At 39.6% G+C, this 14897-nt stretch overlaps 1 protein-coding gene across 1 annotated transcript in view; it reads right to left on the bottom strand.

Annotated features, from left to right (window-relative positions):
* The window catches only part of zfhx3b (zinc finger homeobox 3b), a 288910-nt gene extending 274313 nt beyond the window's left edge, over positions 1 to 14597 (bottom strand). The window contains exon 1 of the mRNA XM_030127560.1: positions 14392 to 14597. The gene's annotated coding sequence lies outside the window, so the exon portion shown is untranslated. The remainder of the gene's footprint in view (positions 1 to 14391) is intronic.
* Between the last annotated feature and the right edge of the window lie 300 nt (positions 14598 to 14897).

Here is a 14897-nt window from a genome sequence, read left to right as displayed (position 1 = left end):
CTCCAAAACATGCAAATGATCATGGATTATTTACAGTATAAATAAAGTGTAGTGACCTGGTAAGTGTAAAATGTGACACTGACAACTTGGTATCAAACTAATGTCATATTAGGGAGTTAAGAACCCTAGTATATCTTCATACATTTTATTTGTATTCATAGTATTGTAGTATTTGTGTCCTAATTATTACACATAGTGGCCACATACATTAAAATTGCACTTTAAATCATCACATCATCAATAAATGTACTTTTTGTGACAAAACATTCATAAAAGTCAGAAATAATCACAAAAATGCAAATATGGTGCAATCAAATTCAAACAAAATTGGCAGATTTTGTGTCTGAATACACAAACACTTAAAAAGATAAATGTTTTATATAGTGTAAGAAAAATTAGACAGTTCAGTTTCAACTACAAACATGGACTACACAAACCCACATGTATGAACATATGCCACAACTAAACATCTAGTGCAAATATGGGCAAAGTCAATTTCAGACGAGGTCGTGCATGGTGATGCTCTCTCTGATATTGTAGTGGTCACGGTCTGTGTGTATGTGCTGTGGACATGAGTGGATCCAGCCAGGGGAGTTAGTGCAGGGGTGGTGGAGTTGGAATTGGGGGGCTGCTGGATGGGCTGAGGGTTTCTTTGAAGTCTAGATTCCAATTAAACCCCTGACTGAGTTCTAAGCGCACAAGAAAAATGACTGAGGTACATGACATGGCCAGGTCCCCTCGTCCAGCCAAGCCTTTCCATTTTAGCCCCTTTGTCTCCCTGCAGCTCCTAATATTTATGATCACCCCTCCTGACATAACCCCCCACATCAGGGTGACAAACCCCCCCCTCACCCTAATAGGAAAAAAAACTGGACAAGACTTAAAAATAAGACTGGCAGAGTGGAAAGCTGGACTCAGACCCTAAGGTTTCTCTCAATGCAAAATATGGAATATGTGAGTAGCATCCACGCAGAGACATGTAGTAAGACGAGGGAAAGGTTAAAGAGAAAAGAGCAAGAGGAAGGAGTAAAAGGCAAAGAGGAAGGCCGCGATGAAGACAACACAAAGACAAGGAGGAACCATGATAGATGCAGGAGTGGTGAGAACAAATGTAAAATAAAAGTCTGCCAATACTCTAATACCTCTAATACTAACTCTTTTGCAAAATATAGCTTCTTATCATTTTTTTTTACTGTTTAACATATTCCTTTTATTCAACTGATAAAAATATTGTGCAAGACAGAATTTAAAAATAGGATCAAATACAGTCAACTCTAGCATGTGTAATAGAACTAGACAAGCCTATTAGAAGACACGTTTTTGTGTCAATAACAAAACAAATTCCTTGTCACAAATACAGTGTGTTTTTATTCTTCTGCTACAAGCAGCAGTGATACTACTGTAAGCCTGTTGTGCTTTTGATAAAAATTTACTAGAAACACACAACTAGTACGTTTGATAAAACAGTATCATTCTTCTCAGTGAGGCAATACAGCAGCAGTAATTTGCTGTAATTTTGATCTCTGTAGCTAGCCCCTCACAGTGAAAAGAAATGTATGGTATGGAACTCCAGCACAATGCCAATTTACCTTAGAAAGCACCACCGTACACCTTTACAAAACCTGGTATCTGGCTGCTATTCTTCACAGTTTTGTTTTCTCTTGAAAAAGTGATGGTAAAAACAGTGAAGGTGCACCTTAGCTGGGGGACATGTTTTTGTTGAAAGGGAATAGAGAGAAATGGTGGATTTCAGAGGTATCAGTCCTGCAAGGCAACCGCAGGCAATTCATACAGTACCTGACACTATGCCTAAAACACACTGCAGTTTTTCTGTTTTTATTTCTGCACCTTCTGCACATGAATTCCATTCACTCACGCACTCTGAACAACACAGTAGGAACCGATACATACTCCATAATTCATTTTAGCATTGAATTTCATTTCCTTTCCTTTTTTTTTAAAAAACATACACACTGAACACACCCTCGCTCCGTACCACACAGACATACAAAGTGTTAAAGTGCACGCATGTATTGTTTCTCTTCGAACTGAAAAGTCAAACATATAACAAAGGAAATACACACACTAAACACACAAACATGCTCCAGAATAAAATATTGAAAAGTGTCACAGACACCTGGTCAAATGCTCCTATGATTCCCAAAGGGATCCCACTGAATAAACTTCCTGGGGGAGAGAAAGGGTGGAGGAGGCAGGATTTGAGCAGAACGAAGAGGTTTTATATGATTTCTGTTCTCGGAAGAGAGGGAGCTGGGGATGGGACGAAGCAGGAAGGGGTTAAGGTTGGAAGTCTGCAACCTTTTATCACACTGGAGGGAGACAGAGAGCTGAGAGGTGCAGAATGGTAAATATTTCAAGATGATAGGTGACATAAACAAAAGGTTTATTCTCATTCCCACTTTTTAAGTTGCAAAATTTGAGCTAGTAATTCATAACAGCAGTCCTTGCTGACACACTAATACAGCACTAAAGAATTGGTCCCCAAAACTCAACCCAGAAAAATATCTCCCTCATAAATTGTTTTGTGTAAAACTGAAAAATCCTGACTGCAAAAGCATCATGGTTAATTGATCAACATCAAAGAAATTAAAATGACTGCACTATAAGAGAAAATACATGCCTTTTAATTTTCATATTCATGTGAACAAAAATGACATCGAGGAGAATTTCAGGAACTCAAGGAGCTACTACAAGAGAAAACTGTGTGTCGCATGTGTTTTAGTGCCATAGTCGTTAAAACTTTTCTTTATTTTCTCACTTCTTCTCTCTCAATCATCTGATTGTTTAGTTCTTTGAACTTTGTGAGGAATTTTTTAGTTCCTATAAATGAATCCCTTTCCTGTCTGCAGATCCAGGCCTCTTCCCTGTCAGAGACACAGTACTCGGCCTCTGCTCCATGTCAGAGAGCAGTCTGTCAGTGCGCCTGTGAAAGCCAGATAACCCTTTGATGGAGAGTACCGGTGGTTATTGTTGTCTGTACCCTCCACCTTCCCTCCAACACATATGAAGATTTATTGAAGAAGAGGGCTGAGCAGTGGGAGCCTGCACTAACATGGCAGGCCACGATGGCAACAGGAAAGGAGGCAGGAAGAACAGAGGCAGGAGGGAGACACACCGGGGGGGGGACTCCTCTGATTCGCCTGCAGAGGACACAATGCTCAGGTAGAGCTGAACATGATTATCTGGTCACTGAGGGGGACAAATAACTATAAGACTGCTCACATTGCATGTTTTTAACAAAGAGGGAATATATTTATCAGAAGGCCAAAAAAATCACTTAAAAAAATTATCAAGAAAATGTAGTAAAGTTTCAAGATTTTTCAGTTACAATAGCAATAATCAAACAAATTACAATAATACTGTGTCCTGAAAGTGTACCAGGACTGAAAAGAATAGATGAATGAATACTACATGTTGAAAATCATCCTATATTTAGATCATGTTTCAAGAGTTCATTATGTTTCACCTTCCTTCTTTTCCTGGATAGTGTAACACAGTAATGAAAATTCTATAAATTAAATAATTACTTCTTTGGGGGGAAAAAATAAATAATGTATTTGGTATCAGCTGACTACTTTTATATACAGGTACTGAGTGGAGGCAGAGCCTAACACTGCAGTACCATCTACTATATAATTTATCCCTTTTAATTTCTGCCTGTGTTTTACTGAAAAATGATTTTACATACACTTTTCACCTGACATCGCAATTCATGTCAGTTATGACTTTAAAATGCAAATTTGTAGTGCATTGTTTAAAGAAAACGGGGTGATGCAAAGCAAGTGAATGCAATAAGAAAAGACAGTGAATAAGAGATGAAATACAGAGAAAGAGAGGGACCAAGAAGGCGAACACACATCGGCGACTCATAGTGCCCTCTTCTGCTCATAAGCTGAATGATACAGATAGTTTCACTGCCTTTTGATTATCAAAACAAAAAAACTGCACAGCATTTGATGTAGCACAAAAAACAGAGCTTCAGTCTTCATTCTGCATTATATATGACATTTTAGGTGTCATTCTAATTCCAAACCGTACTGCTGAAATTAGTTTCTTATCTATTGTGCAAACATTAAGGTAAATACATTTTAATAACGGTTGTATCCTAGTAAACAGCAACTATGAGTTTGGCCAAAAAAATCTTCACTGATGCATGTATATTATATATCTTTGGTATGAAACCTGTCAAAAAAAACAAACAAACAAACAAACAAAAAAAAACAGCACAAGGACTTCTCAGGCCACAAGTAACTTTACTGGATGTGGAATCTTTCAAAATTAGTACAGATAAAATTAAACTGAACAGGAATCCTCAGCTTTTTGTTCAGCTGTGCTTTTGCATTGAAACTGAGCTTAAACAGGCAGAACCTGTTGATACAAATGTGAGTGTGTATTTTTAATCCTCATAATATGCATTAACAATTTAAACAAGTTATAAGTAATATTTATGCAGGGCTAATTATATTCTAAAAAAAATCATTATGGTCATGAATGTATATTCTTCTTTTGTCTTGTCACATCTATTATAAACTGCAAATAAAAGGAAATTGTGTATCTGTTGAAGTTCAAGGACTGGATAGACTGTATTGTGTTAGAAAACCTTGTTTGTGTCTGCATACAAAGAATATACAATATACTGCTACACTTGTATGGAATATATAGTGTGTACTGTATATAGAAGTGGGGCCCTCTTCCATGAGATGTTAAATGTGTACACAAGAAACCGATGGCGACCAGACATCTGTGGGGCTGTGAAATGATGACCCATTTTTAAACCCATATTTGATTGCCTGGTTTTATTAAAATTGGATCCAAAGAGACCCGTTCCCTATTTGAATTTAATGAAGGCTGTGTGGCTGACAGGAGGCTTTTGATTTATACACTGTTATTAAATCCGACAAGAGAGCCAGCCAGGTAAGCAGGCAGGCAGGAGGAGGTGGAAAGGAGAGAGAGAGCAGGACCCAGAATCCTGGCCCTGCACCAGGCACAGCTAGACTCCGAGTCCGACAGCCCTCCTCTTCCTTTAGCCCACCCCCCACCTGCTCCACTGAGGAGTGCAAGAGCAGAGAACAGCCAAGGACACATGCTGTGTGGCACCCCTCTCTCACATCCCTCTTCCTTCTCTGATACCTCTTCCATTATTCATATTAAAATACAGACTGATGTAAAGATGAATAATAAATGTAGTCAACACAAAACAAAAGCTGACAGGCCAGTGCCGTCAGAGTGGCCACTTGATAGAAATGAAAATGTATCAGTTCATCTAAATAATGTGGTACATTTAAGGCATAAACAATTTCAAATTTCAGCACTAATGCAAAATATTCTCTGTATGACTCATATTACACTCTTATCTGTAAATAATGGGAAGATGTAATTAATGGAATCAAATTCTGTGTAATTGGAACTGCAAGTCAAAAATGAATGATAAATAAAAACGGTACCTTATATACAATCGAAACAAAGCTCCCTCGGTTAACGTGTTTTGTGGAGGAAATACAATACCTCACAAAGACCTGTGCGTACTTCCACTGTGGAACTTCAAAAGCCAAAGCTGCTGTGTGAAACACTTCAGCACATTTAAGGGATCCTAACAGTTACGGTCCTGGGCTGCACTACTACAGCAGAATAATTAAAGACAATGACCAAAGTATTATATGTCAGTGACAGTAAAAGCATAAAGCCTTCCTGTGATTTTTTTTTTTTTTTCCCCAAATGTCCAGCTTGCGAACTACAAGGATCGCTGTTCTACCACCAGTTTCAGGACAGATGGGTTGTCTGAAGTGGCTGTGCTCACTTAACAATTTCCACCCACTGAAAAGGACAAACAGAAGTCAGACACACAAGTCAGACATTCACTCAACAAGAGTTAAAGCAATTAATATACAGGATCAACCAAACAAACCGATATGCATTATAAAAGTGAAAGACAAAAACATTCAGAGAAGTCTATCAGATTTCAACCCAGCATTCCTCTTTTAAGCTGATTAGATAAGTACTTTTATCCTTAAATGTGTTTTCTATAAATGCTGTCATTTAATTCTAGCATTTCAGACAGCATGAATCAAAATGCCCTTGATGTTTGCTCAGTGATTAATAAGTGTAGATTTGTCATGCAGTGTTTCACAATTAATATGGGTCCAACACACTAAATGTCTGCCTGAATATCTCCTATAAAAGAAAAACGGGTGAGGATTGCATTTTGTTTTTAATGTTTTGCTCAAGCAGAGCTCTGCTGTCATGCCTGCTTTTTTCAGGATGTCAGACAAAAAGAGAGAAGAGATGGAGAGGGAGGGATTCTGGAGGATGGGGGGAGCAAAGGAGGAGAGATGGAGGGGCTGCTGACATGCACTTGTCTCCAATCTCTTCGAATCCATTGCACAATTCATCTGCTTTGTCTCTTCTGCCACGGCTGAGGACAATCAGACCAGACGCCCATTAGATTCCTCATACTGCCCCCCTATGCACACCCCTCCCCTTCTCCCCCAGCCCCAACACCTTTTTTTCATGTGACATGCTGACTGAAGGAGAGGCAAGGCAATTCACAAGCCTCCCCAAATGGGGAAATGTCAGGAAGGGAACCCACATCAAAACCATGTTGTCATGGAGATACAGTACGGTCCAGAAATTACAGACTAACACATAGGCTCTCAGTATATACAGTATACACACACAGGCTTTTATGCACTCCCTGATAAATACATTCTCTTTGTGCATTTTTTCAAATAAACAATAAATGTATATAGTACACAGCAACAAAAAGCTTTTGTCCTCCTACACAGATTTTTTTTTTTTACGTATTACCCACAGTAGGAAAATATTCTATGTGGACATTTGAACAAAGACATAAAAACACAACAATGGCCTCAAATCTGAATTCTTTTATTGAAATGTGAATTTTATCGTGGGGATTTCAGAATTATTAATTTCAAAAATTCTATATCCACAAAATTAATATTTTTTGGCATGGATTTTTTTTTCTAGCATTTTTAATGATACGGACCGAAAATAAAAAAGGGTGTTCTCAGTATCATGGCATTCTTAGAAAAAATTGACTCGCATAGAGGTTTTTTTTTTTTTTCTAGCAAAACCTGGATTCGGTTTAATATTTTATCTGGATATTCATGAAGAGTAAAATGGATTCGAAATGTTAGCATGGATGTGTAAATACTTCTGCTTCAGGGAAATTCTACAGCAAGGTCATGTGACCGTTGTGCCCATCCACAGTAGCCATTCCTCCACCAATAGTGTTATCATACATGCAGCTTTCCTGGAACGCTTGGCATTTCGATGATCTCTTCTCAGAAAAAAAAGGCAGAATGAAAGAGTGAAGGCAGAAAGAAGATAAAAAATGTGCTCCTTCACCCCACTTGTTTAGGAGGCTGCCAGCACTTAGCTTCCGCTTTTGAGCAGAACCAGACTGGCTCTGCCCTAGTGCAAGAGGATCCTCCATCCCAACTGCCATATTCATACACTACCAGGCCTCACTGGGGTCACTTTATTGAGGTTACTGTGCTCTGCACTACATAAAAAAGAGGAGATTGAGGGATATTAATGGTAAATGTGGCATAGTTACTGCTGTAAAACCCCTTCTTTGCCCTCCCTTTTTTCTTTGTTTGGCCAGAGGAGCTGAAGGCTTAGGGATAAAGGTACTGCTCAAATCATGAGACAGGGCTAAAGCCAGTGAGAGATAGCGAGCTCTGACCCAACGACAGAGCAGTGGATAATTAAAACACCCAGGGCCCCAGAACTGCCCTCATCCATCTCTCCCTTCTTTTTCTCTCCTTTTCTTCCTTCGCTCACAGACTAAGCCTCTCCCTCCTCCCCAGAAAACACACATACACATTCTTACATTCTCAGATAACAAAACATACAAGACGACACAAATGCATATTGAGAGGATGTTGAATTTCTTCCAGTGAGATCTGCCAATGACTGATCCTCTGGGTAAAATCTACTGAAGCGGAAGCACACATAGCTCCCACTGGCTCCGTGCGATCTGTTTATTTTTCATTTGTACATTTTTAAGGATCATGAATGATTCCTGTTTTTATCTGATTACTCCCAGACAGTCTGCCTCCACCGCTTCATAAAAACACAAGGCGTAGGAACAAAATGGCACACAACCATGCAGTCTTTAATTTAACAAATGTCTGTCTGCTTTTGCTTACATTTCATATTACATTCATCCCTGCATTAATATTGGTACAATTTAAATCTATAAATATAACTGGAATAAATATATTATTTATAGCCTGTATATGATGGGTTGGCTTTTCAACTACAATATATTTATTGTGTTTGGACAAACATCAATTAAAGATGAACTGAGAGGAAATTATCCAGAATGTATAAGACAGGCATGCATGCCACAAAGAAGATCAGAGGGTTTCTCCACACTACCATGAAGAAAGAAAAAAATGACAGCCATGTCTGTATATCATCTATGTATATAACAACCAAGCAATGCATAGAGCATGCATGCATATGTGTGTCTGCATATGTCAGGTGATCTCAATGTTCCCAACATGAATTGCAGCTCCTAGCCATGCTTATGGGCAGGCCACACTGCCCTCTCTTGGTGGCTCTACAACAATGCTGCTGGAAACTAGACCAACAATTAGATAATCAGTTTTGTTCTTTTGTTCTGCTTTTTATGGAATTTTTCACACATAGAAAAAAATCTGTCTCCAAAACACAGATGCATGTTATTTCCATATGATGTACTTTAACAAACATTTCCTTTTTGCTTTTATATCTGATGAAGTGTGACCAACTGGATGGGCCAGTTGAAACAGAGCTGGCTCCATATGTCATTTGTGTGGTCGTTGACCTAGCACGAGAGCTGCACAGTGTCCCATGAACAGCCAGTGAATGAGGATGTGTGAAGGCAGCACTGTGACTGGGGAATAGCAGCTCGAAAGGACCCCCACGCATTTCCCAGATTGAAGTCATTACCACCGGGCCTTTGATTTCCACATGCAAAACCTCAGGTTGAAGACCAATGTGTTGCTCCCCTGGAGTACAGTTTCTACTGCTGTGTTCATGTGGTATGCCTGTCTGACCACACAAGACCAAACTGAAAGGAAAAGGGGCAAAGTGCTAGCTCAGATGAATTTTGAATATGTTGAAGATGATTTATTAGAGCACTTTAAAGTTCAGCGGGATGCCCTTCACACCCCACTCACCCTCTAACAGACCCCAGCACATGTCACTGTCTTTCACATCTGTACAGTATGATTTCATACGTACCGTGTGTATTCTATGTACTGGGTCTGTGCAGGACTTGGCTACAGTGAGACTAGAATCAGTGCGGGACACATCTTCTCTCTGCATGATTAAGACGGTGTTTGGCTGCAGATAAAGAGGTCAAGGGGTGTGAGAAAAAAATCACCTGCTGTTCTTACTGACCCACTTGGTCAACAGCAAGGTTTGTCGGGCCCACTCATTGTGTGTATGACGACCATATCAAAAATACATTAAAGAAAACGTAACCCAAAGATATGCAAGGTTTGTTTAACTCAAATCTCGTCTTACATTTAATTCACTTTGAGCAATGTACTGCTATCAGGGGCCTATCAGGATTAAATAACTTGTCTAGATTAACCTTTTCATTGTACTATAATTTTATATATAATGCTTCATTCTTGCACACATTCATTTTTAACTATAAACATAATGTGTCTGCACTCTCCCTCAGCCTTCAGTCCACGTCAAGGTTTTTGCACATACAAATGGACAGACGGACAGATGACGAACTGATGAAAATATCCTGTGGCGAGGTCCGAGGATACAAATACAGCAATAAAACGGGAAAATAGTAAGTATACACTGAATAATCTCTTTGCACTTACATTCATTATTAACTTTTCATTTGTGTCTGACTGAATTCTGTTCCATAAATTAAAATATTTTCTATTAATAAACTGCAAAAATCCATAAAATGAAAGGTTTAAAGAAGATAATAAAAGCCAATCTGACACAAAGACATAGTACACTGACATTGGAGACACATATTTCTCCAACATACATATTTTTAATATAATTGTATAATTCAGTGAACTAATGGTTTCTCTACCCACTAGCAACCCCCACTCACTGTGGCATGCAATGGCAGTCACTAGTGCAGCTCCTTGCACACCTGACTGCCAGAGAGGGTTAAAGTCAGCGACAACGGATCTAACAGCTTTAGTCCCCAGAACAGCCAGCTTACACAGATAAGTGGGCCAGGCTGGATAAGCCTCACTGAAGTATTCTATTACAGTGCCAATTACCCCTTGGTAAATAATAAGGGATGTAGTGAAAGCTACTGACAGGAAGTGGAATGTGTGCAGGCAGTCTAAAAAAATCTTATTTTCTGTTATTTCCCTAAATAACATTTAAAGCCCCAGAAATTATAATGAAAAACACAGCTTTTTTCAGAGCAAGCACTGTAGCATTATTGCATATTTAATTTTGTATGCTGCATGATATTAGTCAGGTGATCAGAGCCAGCTAGTGTTTCATCAGTGTTGCCTATGGTGTAGTGAAGCCGTCTGTGGTCAGGCCTGTGTCAGGCCCAGGCTGGTTGTTCTCCAGTGGGGCCTGAGCAGCCTCTCTCAGCAGACACCCAGAAACTGGGTACTCTAATAGGGACAAATTGGCAATGTCTGTGCCGGCCGATTCTGTGTGCTAGGAGCTGTGAATTGATAGTGATGCCTAATGATCCCCCTGGGTAGATCAATACCAATAATCCTCTTTCCCGCCTATCCTCCTCATTGACTATAGAGAACCTGGAAGAGCAGGGGAAAACTGCAGCCCAGAGTGACAAGGCCAGGAGTTCAAGGCACGAACTCTCAAACCAGCAAACTTCCACACGCACACACAAAGATACAGATGTTGTCAAAAGCTAAAACAGACTCTAACATAATATTTAGAGAACACCAACAGCTCAGACTCAAGATTATAGCTACACACGTGCCGACAAGCGAACACAAACACCCAGACGGTCAAATAAATACAAATGTACATCCCCCACCGCCACTACACACACACAACATACCCCCATGAACTGTAAGAGTCAAATCAAAACTATACTATTCTCATGTATTAGGTGATCAATATTTATTTTCCCTTATGCATTTATTAGTGCATTCAATTTCACTGTCCAGTAGGGCCTACTTTATATCAATTATTTCCAAAGGACTGTAGCCACAGGCTCCGAAACCTTAAATTGAGATGTGGTTTGTAACAAAGGTAATCTTAACACAATTACACAACAGCACTGTGAGAAATATATGATGCCATATTATTCATTTTCATCTGCAATATTGGAAAAGCATTTGTATAAAATACCACATATTCAATATTTAGCTGTGTGAGCTGTTTAACAATCTAATACTCAGTTCTGAATCACAAAAATAGCTTTGTCTGTTTGCGCCACAGACAAGCACAAATTAAAATGTTAATGTATTTTCTGAGATGCAGGAAAGTTTGTTACAATTTATTACATTCTTGTTATAAATAAAGTATGTACAGTTAAACACAAAAACTCATTTTCATTGGGTACTGGAAGCAAATGCTGAAAATATATTTTTACTGAAGGCAAAAAGGAGAGGCTAGATGTGAAGCCCAGGATATGTTCAGCAGTGCAAGAGTGAGGTGAAGCATGCAGTCCCAATGGATCTCTGCATGCGTGTGTGTATTTGTGTGCGAGTGTGTGTGTGCGGTGTGGGGGGGTGATTGTGTGCAAGCTTTGCAGTCATAAAGCCTCACATCACCCTCTTGCACCCCGTGGTCGGCAGCTGATTACTCCCACCAAACACATCCATACACTTTATCCCAGCTGTCACAGTGCATACTCATTACCCCCTGCACCAGCCAGCTGACTCCACACAGCCACACCCGCCTGGACACAGCTCCAGGGCCGCACTGGGGGTAGCTGAAAATCATAAACTAGAAAAATACATTTACACATTTTATCCTCTTGTCCCTTATTCAGAATTAAGCACTCATTTTGGTTTTCACGTAAAAGTAGATGTAAAAAAAAAAATGCTTAAAAAATAATATTAACTAACTTTAATTATTTTAAAAAGTGCATCAGTATTATAATATCTATTTTATTTAGACTCAATAGACCACAAATCATTACATTTATAAACTGAATATATTTTACCAATCCATCATGATGGCTTCATTAACTATTGATTTTCGTGTCAGTCATGTTAATTCTACAGGTTCTGGAAGAGCCAAATCATGACCAAACAAAGTGACAACCAACAAGGAAGTCAAACTAAATCTGTGAAGCACATCTCTAATCGATTAGCGCAGACAGAAGAGTAGCGTGAGAAAGTTTAGTGTGATGAGGGACGTATCTATCACGGCAACAAGCCCCCTTTTGCTGATCCTGTCCTCGACGAGGGGGCTCTGCCGATTGTTACAGGTGACTCAGGTGTGTATGTAAGCGTGAGTGTGTGTTGGTCTCTATCACTGGTGGGGTGGGAGATAACAAGAATGACACACTCCAGTTCCTGTCTCACAGTAGGTGTTTCTCCATAGAGACCCAGGTGTCGTGTCTCAGATCTTTTTGACTTCATAAAAACCCTGCTTTAGCCACCGCGTCAATCGATGATATACTTCATACTTTCTCCACTGTTGCTACACACAGTCCTTTAAGTGCTAAGTGTTAAAGGCCATGACAATTTAGTTGGAGAAAGAAAAACATAAACCATGTAAGTTATGCTTGAAGTGAAAATATCCTCAGCAGAAAAAAAAAAAAAAACAAGAATCTGCCCGTAGTAATTGTCAGACTATGACTAAAAAAACAGAACAGAAAATATGATGATGAAAACATTAAAAAAATAATAATAAAATGGAGGTAAAGTAATCCGGTGTCGACAAGTTAAAATGTGATCCTTTTTTGACAGGTCTTAAACAGCTCTCCAAACAGAAACCCCCCCAAAAAATACGGAGCTGCTGCAATGAGAAGATTTTTTTTAAATTTAAAATATATTTTAATATAGCATTTTTGTTTTTACTTTTTTTAACTATATCAATTCAATATTTTTAAATTTAAGCATGAACATATTTTAAAAGTCCAAAATTCAGTGATAAAAACCATAATAATAAATCCTAAAAGCTAAGTAAAAATGACCAAATTTGTCATGCAAATGTTAAATATTGGATTACAAAATTACTGTACAATTGAAAAGTGTCCACAGTTACAAAGCTGTAATCATCAATGAAGATAACAGTCAAAGATATATATCCTGCTAAAATATGTAAATATAATTAAAGACACTGCAAACTCTGATGTAGTGTTGTAATCAAATCAAACAGGAAAGGTTATTTCAATCAGCCTTCCTGAGATGAGTGCAAAAACTCCCCGAAAAGCATCCAAGTGCCTCGTCCTTCCTTGTTCTTCTCTTATTTGCCCCTCATCCCCCTGCCCTTGCCTCCCACTAAAGCAAAGTGCACTGTTTAAACAGGAGCATTTAATTCATTACATCATTATGTCATCTCATACTAATCTGCACAGTGGCCACCGCTGCTTTGACATGCAAATGGATTAGAAAAACGTCTGGGGAGGTAAAGGGGAGGAGGGAGGGGGCAAAACAGCAATCATCACATCTTGTCAATGGGGTGAAAATATGCCCTGAAGCAGCTCTACTATTTTTTTCCCTTCCCTTCTCTTTAACTCTATTTTTCTATCTGTTTTTCCTCTCTTCTTTTCCCCCTCCACAACTCTCCTCCTGTTTTTTTCTATCTTTGAATGCCCCAAACAAAGCAGCGGCAAGATCACACCAAACACCGGCAATCTGTTGAGGATCAGGCTCCCTATGGAGAACATATAAACAGTAAAGCGTGTGGCGCACACTCACGTCGAGCCCCCTCCCATTTACACATGCCCCTCATCTGCATATTCACAAAAAGGCCCCTCTGGCTTTCCCTCATCAGCAAACCCCTCCCCACAGCCTCATCAGCACACGCCGGTTTGACTAAGGGAAAGGCAGGCAAGCTGGTAACGTGTGCCGACTGGGACCACACACATGCACATCGAGATGATAACACAAATACACACAAATGCACAAAAATCAATTTTTGCACGCGTAGTATACAAATGTGCAACGGCAGAATAAACAAAGAAATCAGAAAGAGAGTTAGTGAGATCTAGTGATGTGAGCACTGGCCATGCTCATCTAATTTCCACCCCTCCTTCCCACCCTCCCTCCCTCCCCTCCTCCTCTTCTTCTCTCGTCTCTCTCTCCTCTCATCATCAGGTACCTGGTGACGAGCGGCCCGTGATAATCCACAGCCTCTAACCAATCAATCAGCAGCATCGTAATCAGCAGCGTAGAGAGGGAGAGAAAGGGAAAAAAGCCCATAACTTACCCTGGGTCGCCTCCAGTCTGCTCAGCACAAGTACAGGTCTGGTCAGGGCTTTGGCTGCAGCTATGTGGACTAGTTCACCAGAAATATGAGAGATACTCTGATTCTATCCTCAAACCTTATTTTTTTAATCTAAATTGTATTTTTTTCACTGCCATCATAAACATGTAACCAACATATAAAGCACTCCCCCTCCCTTTTTCTACTTGAGTCTGACTCTCACTCTACCTCTCTCTCTTCCTCCCTCTCTCCCTTCCTGTCACTCTCTCTCCCTATTTCCCTCTCTCCTCCCTCAGTGTCTGCCTGTTGCAACAGTGTGGACATATACACACCATACAGTCAGGATATATATTAAGAAGCATGCATCTCTGTGCAGAAGATAGAAAAGACTCGCTGGTGTGATATCCTGCAGATGTACTGGACCCTGTGTGTGTGTCTGTGTGTATGAGTTGGGGGGGTGGTGGGAGGGAGTTGAGAAAGCAAGGGAGGGTCAAAGCTAAATGTTCTAC

This window comes from Sphaeramia orbicularis, chromosome 3 (genome assembly GCF_902148855.1).
Source record: "Sphaeramia orbicularis chromosome 3, fSphaOr1.1, whole genome shotgun sequence".
Lineage (NCBI taxonomy): Eukaryota > Metazoa > Chordata > Actinopteri > Kurtiformes > Apogonidae > Sphaeramia > Sphaeramia orbicularis.
Note: the sequence above shows the minus strand (reverse complement) of the source record. Positions and strands in the feature narration are given on the sequence as shown.